Raw genomic sequence first — 10246 nt, forward strand, 5'->3', positions numbered from 1 at the left:
AAATTAATGAGAAAAAACACCAAAGTTGTCTGTTAATCAGGAGCTTGAAGATCAAGATTTCTTGAACCTTTAGTTCTGGGTAGATTTCAAAAACAAAGAAATTCTAAACCATTTGGTGACTCAAAATCAGATTATTACCCCGGGCTCACACTGCATCCAGTGGGGACGCCGGAGTCTTTACACAACCTGAAGATGTTCGAGAGGAACTCGCACTTTATCCAGTCCGGTCCGGTCTCTCCTCATCTGCTTCAAAATTTTGCAGGATGGCAGAGCCAAGCCGGAGTACTTTTTGTGAAGTTGGGCCTAATAATGACCTAAAGAGGAAATGATGCGAGCGAGTGTAAAGTGCATCTTGTAGATTTTTTAATAAAACCTATTTTTCACTGTACTTGCCAATTTCTCCAAGATGTGCACCTTAGACCCCAGTCTCCCTTACAAACCACACAGTCAAATATTTACATTTAAGCCTATGTAAGACAAAAGTTTGAAGTCAAGTTCCGTACTTGTATGAAGATGAGTCACGCCAGAAATGAGGGTTTGGTTACTAGCATGTCTATATCAATAAAATAGCGTAAACTTACGTTGGTTCAGAGTCAGCAGCATTGCATGGCCTGGCTAAGCCACTCGCCCACCAGGTCAGGCCCACCACCACATTAGAAAGCATGAGCGACTTGCCCTTGATACCTTGCTGCTACGCTGTCTAACCACCAGCTGGCATTCATGCTGCCAGGTGGGGGCAGACGCTCTTGCTCCATCCTTCCTCGGGCTCCCTGGTTGATCCTGCTAGTGGAATACTCTTGTCTCAAATATTGTGGTCATTGACTGTTGTTTGGGCCTAAAAGCAGTTTTGGTGTCTCTCGGAGGGGTACTGGAAGGCACCCTGGAAGGGGACTCCATTGTCCTCCAGGGGGATTTCAATGCCCTCATGGGCAATGAAATGTCACCTGGACGGATGTGATTGGCAGGAATTGCCTCCCTGATCTGAACCCAAGTGGTATTTGATTGTTTGAGGTCTTTTATTGTCATAGTCCATAACAAACACCATTTTCATGCATAAAGGTACGTAGCACCAGGAAACCCTAAACAGGAGATCAATGATTGACTTTGTAAGTGTTTCAGGCGACCTTCAGCTTTGTGTCTTGGACACTCGTGTAAAGAGATGGATCGAACCGTCCACTGATCACTACCTGGTGGTGAGTTGAATTTACTGGTGAGGATGAAGCCCAAAAACACTTGATGGACCCAAACTTATGAGAGTCTGCTGGGAATGTCTGGCTTAGCCCTCCGTCAGGGAGGTCTTCAACTTCCACACTCATAATTTCAAAAAGATACAGAGGAAGGCTAGGAGCATTGAGTCAGAGTGGCCCATGTTCTTCACCTCTTTTGTCTCTATTGATGTTCGGCGATGTGGTCACAAGGTCTCTGGTGCCTGGTACAGTGGCAATCACCGAACCTGACGGTGGATACCAGAAGTAAGAGATGCTGTCAAGCTGAAAAAAAGAGTCCTACCAAGCCTGACAAGCTGCATCCAGGGCTGTTGTGGAGTCAAAAACTCGGTCGTAGGAGGTGTGCAGTAAGCCCATGGAGATGGAATAGCAGTTTGCCTTGAAGAGATTCTAGCAAACCATCCTGTTCTTCAGGAGCGCTTTTCTGCTGTTACCATTTTCAGTGCAGGTGGGGTGCTGTTGACTTTGATTGGGGACATTATCATCAGGGTGTGAATGTGTGTGTAACTGGATCTGTGATTGTAAAGCGCTTGGTGGGGACTCGGTGGTCTGGGTCCCTGCGCTAACCAGCCGCCCGGTGGAAAGAGTAGCGAGTTAGTGAGCTCTGCTGCCCAGCGAGCCAGACTACTGAGTGCCCACTCAAACCAGTGTGGGCAAACATGGGTGGGGCGACCATGGAACCCGCAAACAAACCCACCTGGGGCCTGCCAATTCAGCCCAAAGGTAAACCTTATGGGGCTCACATTGAAATGTTCGCTGGGTTGTGCTATCCTTGGCACGTTAACGTTGAGAACATGACGATGGCTATAGATTAAAAATTAGGAGAAAAAAAACAATACAATGTTTGTTCCTGAACTAAACATAGAAAGAATCAACAGTTTAATTATGATTATGACGTTTTTAGCCAAACTAAAAAAAACAAAGGTGTTTTTAAGGTCATAGTTTCTGCAGAGCAGCTGGAGTTTATTGGAAATTCACCTGTAAGTTGTGGGCGGGACCATTGGTCCGCATTAAGCCTTCTCTCATCATCCCTTTATTTACACTCTTTCCTGCTAGCTTATAGCCCCTCACAGCCTAAGGTACCATTAGCCGTGCAACAAAAATGGCGAGCAATATTGGAGCTATCCAGTTGTGCAGTATTGATGTCAGCTTGGACGAGGAAAACAAAGACGTACACGGATTTATTAATCTACAAGTGGACAATGGTTCGAATAAAGAAATACTCAGAAATGTAACTTTAAGGCTAATTATCTTCGTACATGTCTTCCATTATAAAAAACAAATGCCACATAAACATGTTAAAAACATCCATTTTATTGGACTGGGTCTTTAACACATCCTCTGATGGTTATTCCAAAGCCCCACCATTATCCCATAAGTCCCAAAGGACGACCCTGTTTCTGTTTTATCCTGTTTCTGTTTTGAAAGCTCCCCTCACGGCGCATCACACTTTAGTTTTTTAAGCCCCAAATTAAGTTGCTATCATTAATATGAGTTTGACATCTCATTAATTAACAGTTATCTAACAATCATGGTCACAGTGGGAGAGAGAGTGACAGAGAAATGACAGGAGGGAGGTGGAGGCGCATTGAGTCGCTGACAACTGTGGACTTTGCACAAAATTGCATTACTATGACGAGTTCGTTTAATGAGCCAAGCACACCCAAACAGCTGTTTTCACAGTGTAGACCGCCTGTGTCTGAGCAAATCCTATCTGAGACCATTATCACTCAGCCAGTGAGATGCATATCGTGTGATGTAAGGGTGCTGACACTAATCAAGTTTCCGACTGCTAAAGATTTCCTTTATTTAAGTTTCATATAAAAACAAATGTCATATTGAAAGCATTTTAACCCTGTAAAGCTCATGCCATCAAAATAATTGACAGTCAATTTTTTGAAATTAGGATTTTTTTTTTCAAACACTTTTATAAAATCAACAGAAAAAGAGTTTTGCAATATCATTTATTTATGAGATATACTATATTATGGATTATAACTATCAGTTTTAATAAACTGGATGATTAAATAGGTTTTTGCTCACAAATATGTTAGCTTACGATGCAAAAATATTCATGAATGTTCAGGAAAAAAAACGCCTAATTTTCCCACTGTTTCCAATTTGATTCACACATTTTTAACACAGTATAACTGCATACAAAGAGTTAATTATCAACAAATTAAGCCTTTTTCAATTAGAGGTGCAACGGATCACAAAACTCTGATTCTTCGGATCAGAAAAAAGGGGGATAAAAAACAAATTATCAAGATAAAAGCTTAACATTTTATTTTTTGAAAAGCCTAAAAACACATATTTAATAAAACATATATAAAGTACTTCAAAACAGATATAGACACACAAAAGTACTCATTAAGGCCTATTCATGAAAAACAAAAGACAAATCACACATTTGAACTTCCTACCCTCAACTCAGAGGTGAATTTCTAATAAACTTCTTTTTTGTAGAAACTATGTACAAGAAAATACACCTTTTTTTTCTTTTTTGGCTAAAAACTGAAAAATCCTAATTAAAAGACCACTTCTCTAATAGATAAAAAGATGATTTGAGGGGGACTTTCAATAAATGCATAATCTCTTGTGCAAAGTTGTAACAATCTTATTCAGTTAATCTTAGTTTATAAATAATGATTCATACTAAATCAAATGTAATCAAATCGATATTTGGGACTAGATTGCCTACCCAGTCTAGGGTCGGGTACAAACTTTGGTGAAAGCTTACTTGATTGAACTCCAGGAACTTTGGTTCACAGAGTAAACTAGAGTCCATTCACAGTGGCAGGTTTGATCCGCGCTGGAGTTTGTTTCCTCGGATAATATTCCAAGTCTGAAAACTCACCTGAACTCTGGCGGGGACCAAACAAGCAATCGGTGGTCCTCTCTAAAGCCAGACTCTGTCATGTTCTGCTGCGCTGCCAGACCTCCAGCGGCTTTTGTTACTCAGGACTTGTCATCAGCCTGATAACTCTCCCCCAGCGTATTCCTCGGCTCCACTCTGCCTCCTTCCCAGTCATAGTTTTTCGCTCATATTTACCTAGTATTTTTCCAGGTTCAGTTGCCTATCATTTTTTTTTCCTGTTTTTGGAATTAAAGTTTGCCTATGGGCTTATTCTGGCCTTCATTTTCAAAGCTGGATTACCCCTCTGGATTGATTGTTAGATTTATTTCTCACCACCACCCTGCCCAGAGTAGCGCTTCATACGGCCCTGTTTGTCTCCCATAGAGCAATATTAGATTAAATAGTGGGAAAAAAAAAAACCTTAGAGAGAAACGGAAGAAGTTGGTTTTAAACAGGCAAAATCATGGGGATTTTATTCTAGTATTTAGCCATCGGGAGTTAAGTGGAAAACAAAAGTAAAACATTGAACTACATTTATGCTCATACATAATTAATAAAATGTCGTTTTGGCTGCATTTTATATCAAAACAAGCTCTGCTAAATGAAGTATCGCAATATTACTGAATCAATATTTCCTTACACCCCTAACTGATTACCTGGTTCAGGTGTATCCAGCCAATTACAACAAGCCAGATCAGGGTGTGTTGAAAACATGCAGGAATGTGGCCCTCGAGGCCTGGAGTAGTGGAAATCAGACTTTTCACACCTACTTAGTTTGGTCCAGTTAAAACAAACCACAGTTTGTACAAATGTGATCACACTTCTGCAAACTCCAGTCTGGATCAAACAAGCTCTTTATGCGGTTCTAGGCCCGCTTCTAAACAGTCATTTCAGCCAAAACCACTCAAAGCTACAAGCTGGATTAAGTAAGAGTGGAAGTTCTGAGCAAGAAAAATTCAATTAGGAGAGATTTTAGGAATGCCAGTGAAGAATTACTGTTGCTACTGAAAAATGTGCATGAAGTACATCGATAGCGTTTGGCAGTTAGGCTCTGGGCCTATGACATCGTGTGTGGTTAGAATGAACCAAAGCTGATGGTGGTTGGAGGCCAGAACATTCCAAAACATCGCTCCAGGTGACGGAAGGTTGATGAATTTAAAGATATTTAAAGATATTTAAAAATATGATGATGAGAAGAAAGGTGGGCTATTTAGCTATTGGTTCATAGTGAAGGCCTAATTAGCTTTGTTTCCATTACACATGTGCTCAAAACTTTATAAAAATTCCAGAAATGTTGAAAACACAATTTTCATCCACAATTGATACAATAAGTCATTCAAAAACACGGTGACAGACGTGAACAATGCTTTGATCTTCAGCAAATACATTTAAATGTGGTACTGGACCAGGTAATGGACACTGAACCAGTACTGGGACAGGGTACTGGTCCGTATCCCGAGTGTTGGAGACCCTCAGACCGGTACCAGTTCACAGCTCAGAGGTTGGGGGGGCCCTTATTTAATTGGAAAAGTCAGCACATCTAAAAGCGACGAGTTGGGAACACCCAAAACGTCGAAAAGTGGCGTGGAGAGGGCCCGAACCATACGTCCATATATGACGAGTTGGGAGTGAGAATGGGTTGAACCAATAGACTTTTCTTTTTCCTAATATAGTGAACGTTGTGTACAGAAGAAATAAAAAAATGTAACAATCAGGAATCAGAAGTAATACTGAAAAGTTTGTGTTTTTTTTTCCATTTCTAGCACTTCATTGATCTAGATAAATAAGAATATTCACAGCAATCTGATGATATTTTCATTGATGAGAGATCAATTGTGACCAGGAAATATATTTGAATATTGATCAATATGTTGGATTTCAAGGAAAGGTCAACTCCATAAAGGCAAACACCAAGTTTCAAGCAAAAATGCTATCAAATGAAATTATTGAATTTTAGCTCCATCAGAAATCCCAACAATTATCCATAATTTTTCATTGACTAGGCTAACTTTCCTTGAAGGGTTCCTGTTATTTTTGTTGTATTTGTCATCTAAACTGATGAGGCAGGAGCTTTTTCGTGAAATATACCTGCTGGGCATATTTTGACGCTTTCTGTTTCCAGCATTCTTGTAGAGAAAGCACACATATTGCTCTTGTCATACCTGTCCAGCATGCAAAGTAAGGAGCAGCATTGCTTTGTTTGTCAAGATACTCACCAAACTCGGCTCTCCAACTCCAGCTTTAACTCCCACACTGTCACTGCCTGGCTTGCGTCTGTGCAGCCGTGGGAGTTTTAACGCATGACATGTACAATGGCCTTAACACAACACACTGAGATTGAGTTCCTTGTGCTGCCTGTGCTCGTCTCTTCTTACCTTCAGTCTGAGTTAAGCCAACCCCACTGCTGGGAAAGAGATGTGACAAAACCAGGGGGAAGGGAAGTGGGAAATACAGAAGAGCCAAAGCCGATCTGCCACTCAGTGACAGGCGTTTTGACAATCATAGGCTGTCATCACTTTCTGATCAGACCTGTCACTGAGAAATGTGGCAACACTGCAGCACGGCGGAAAGGAAGATCCCCATGCCCACCCCTCCATCACCACCCCAGCCCTCCTTACCGCTCATAGATATTCAGACTTGTGTTATTTATGTACACACGTATCAGAAAAAGACATGCAAACACATCAAATGTGTCAGAAAGTGCTGCGTACCCGCAGCAAGAATAAAACAGGTTCGGGTGCGCGGTGTAGAGCGGCGGGAATGTCCCAGAGAACACTTGAAAGGCAGACGGCGGTGGATTCTCAGACTTATGGGTAAAAAGTTAAAGTTAAATGAAAAAAACTTTCTATCCATGTTACCCAAGCATGGATGGATGACTACGGTGGCCCTGAAGTCCAAATTAATCACTCAACACATAAACATGTTAAAAAACACAAAACTAACAATGAAAAACATTAGATTTTAGAAATCAAAAGAAATTCTAGATAAAAAAGGTTAGAAAACAAAATTAATTTCCAGAAATCAAATGTTAAAAAACGTAAAAAAACAAGAAATCAGAAAAGGTAGGTACAGCGAGACTTCGCTGATAATGACGTTTGAGTTGTTCGCATAGATATAAAAGTTTAATGGTCAGTCCGAAGCAGATCTAGTAGATTGAGACCAGTTTCTGGCTTCTTTTTTATTTAACATTTCATTTTAATGTTTAGAAATTCTCGTATTTTCTGAAACGTTTTTCTTTTATGTGGAAACCGGAAATGGTAGGTACTTGCTGACTGAATGTTTTTTCTTTTTGTTATGAAGCGACACTGGATTGCTCCCTACTAATCATAAAAGTAGTATCCGGACATTGAAGACACTGATTCATGCTAAGTGCTGTTTACAGTATGTATACCAGGGCTGCATGGGGGCGTAGTGGTCGGCTGGACCCACCTGAACCAGGTAATCAGTCATGAGTAGGGCTTGTATATCTGCAAATCATGCAGACACAGCGGGCCTCGAGGCCTGGAGTCGTTTAATCCCTGGTCTAAATTGTCCCTATAGACTATAAATGTGAATGGTTTTGTGATTGCAGTAATTTAACGGACTGTCCAGTATGTACCCATATTTACCCAGCAGCCCTGAGACCCCACAAGGGATATAACAGGTTTAGAAAATCGACGGATGGATTTATTTATAAGATGTGATTTGATTTTTATATCCTTGAAATTGTGTTTGAAGTATGTTTAGACAGATGTGATTAATCTCACATTAATGTTGGCCGCAGGTGACGCGTCTTTTGCTCATGACGTTTGGAGCAATAAAAAGTTCCAGCTGGAAGAAAGATCTGCAAACTGAACTCAAAGACAGAAACCAGGTATTTGTTATGCTCCTTTCGTCTTACTTTTTACTGTTTTATTCAGTTTTTGTTTCCCTTAAATGTTTTATAATATTTATAGTTTTAACGGTGTAATGAGAGCAACTGCATGCATTTTATTAACCCACAAGAAGAAATGTGATGACCAAAAAAAAAAACAATCTATGTTGTCATGAGAATAGATGCACATTTGAAAATATTTAAACGTTAAGAACAAAACGTCATCATCAAATCAGTGATGTCCCATAGTACCAACCTTTTATGGTTTCTTATTGTGTTTTTGATTTATGGAAATCACTCGGTAATTCTTTATAATAACTACACACTTAAGCATTAATTGAGCATGATTTAACACTTAATCATTTATAAAGCCTCACTCTTTTAAGAATTAGCAAGTACCCTATATGTTTAGTTGTTAACACTTAATTCATGATTTGAAATGATTACTATAGTATATTTATTATTGGTATGTTAAGAATTTATTCATTACCAATTAAACATTTAAAATTAAGAATTCAATGATTTACAAACCAGTTATTTAGAGGTGGTTCTGTATAAACTAATTTACAAAGTGTTGATAAATGATATTAAAAGCCTTGTAAATGTATAATTTTACATCCACATTTTATCCATCCACATCCTCTATAAAGTGTTACCTTTTGTTTTATGAAAGGTTTCATTTTTATTTCAATTGATTCTTATGGAATTGTGCTTTGCTTTCGATAATCTATCCTAAAGTAAGCAGTTTGTTTGCCTTTTGCAAACTACAATTAAAATGTGCATCAGTCTGAACGCTTAAATAGAGACTTCCACTCGGATCCAATAATTGACCAAAAATTCAACCCGAGAGAGACAGATGAAATAACATCTGCCATGTCATCTGAGTCTAAACGCCAGTCTGAGGAGCCAAGTTGGCATCTGTGAGAGTGATAGAAATAGAAAATGATCTCTAAAGCTTCTCTTTTTATCACTATTGTTTCTGGTCTGAACAGTGGTGGATAATTTCTATGAAAAGTTTAAAAAAGGAAATATATCAAATGTTGTGTGTTTTAATGTAAAATATAAGTTATTTGTCAGAGTTTAGGAAAAAGCTTTTTACTGTTTTCACTTACAAAGGAAAAAAGTAAAATTCAGTCACGAAGGAGAAAATTAATGAAAAAACTCAAAGCTTTTATTTAATAAAAAAACAACTCCTAAGACAGCTCATTGGATTTTCTGTTGTTTTTTTTGCTTTATTTGTTTACTTGTGATTGAAGATAAAAATCTTACTGTAATTTAAATATTCAAATGTTTCTAAAGGGTCCTACTAATGATCCTCAGTGTCACTGAAATCCACAATTACAAGTAATTATATCAACCAAAAAAACAGGTTCACAGAACAGGCCGGCTTTTTCTCCGTAGTTATTTTGACATCCGGACAGAGGAGTCTTGAAGGGGTTGGTATTGTGCATCCCTAAAGGGAAAAAAAGGACAATTTTCAAATACATTTCATGGTTTTGAGCCATCGAGTTGCTTAATGTTGTGTCATCTTGGTGGAAAACACAAACTGCAAAGCAGCTTTCATAACAGCGACTGAACACAATTTGTTCTTGTTTGTTGCAGGTTCATCATAGAAACTTTTCACTAGTTTAATCTAGTTAAAAAAGGGGAAATCATTTTCAAAATGTAAATATTCAGACCATTAAAGTGGAAACAATTGCATGATTGACAAGAATTCACTGCTGACATGTTCACAAAGGTAAACATTATTCACTTAAAATGTGGTTAAATAAATAAACAAGAGAATCATTTTAATCTGTTGCTAAAAAAATTAAGCTCAATTGTGTATTTCTGAGTATCAAATCATGAGCAGACAAACAGTTGTTTGAAAAAGCTTGTAGTTGTGATGTAGAAACTAGGGGTGGAGCCTCAGGTAAAAATGATTTGGCGATATGTTGTGATATTTCATTTAGTGATACTTAAATCAATTCAAAATGTTGACATGATGATAATTAATTAATTATCAATGAGTGTCCTTCAGCGTCTCACTTTTGATTTCCATTTAAACCCGTCGTTGGCAGCACAGCTCACTAAGTGTTAATTTGAATCTATTTTTTTTTTATTTGTCCTCCATCATGAGAAAAGACAAAAACACATTTTTTTGTCTTTTATCTCACATTGAAGCAAAAGACATGATATAACTGTATTAAATATGGTTTTCTCTCTAAGGATGTATTTCCATATGTGTCTAGGTGTGTGACGTTTACTGCCAGCATATGATCCATCCCTTGGGGAGGGGTGAGCTGCAGACACAGCTGCGCTTGGGATCCT

The sequence above is a fragment of the Oryzias melastigma genome, linkage group LG11 (assembly GCF_002922805.2).
Source record: "Oryzias melastigma strain HK-1 linkage group LG11, ASM292280v2, whole genome shotgun sequence".
Classification (NCBI taxonomy): Eukaryota; Metazoa; Chordata; class Actinopteri; order Beloniformes; family Adrianichthyidae; genus Oryzias; species Oryzias melastigma.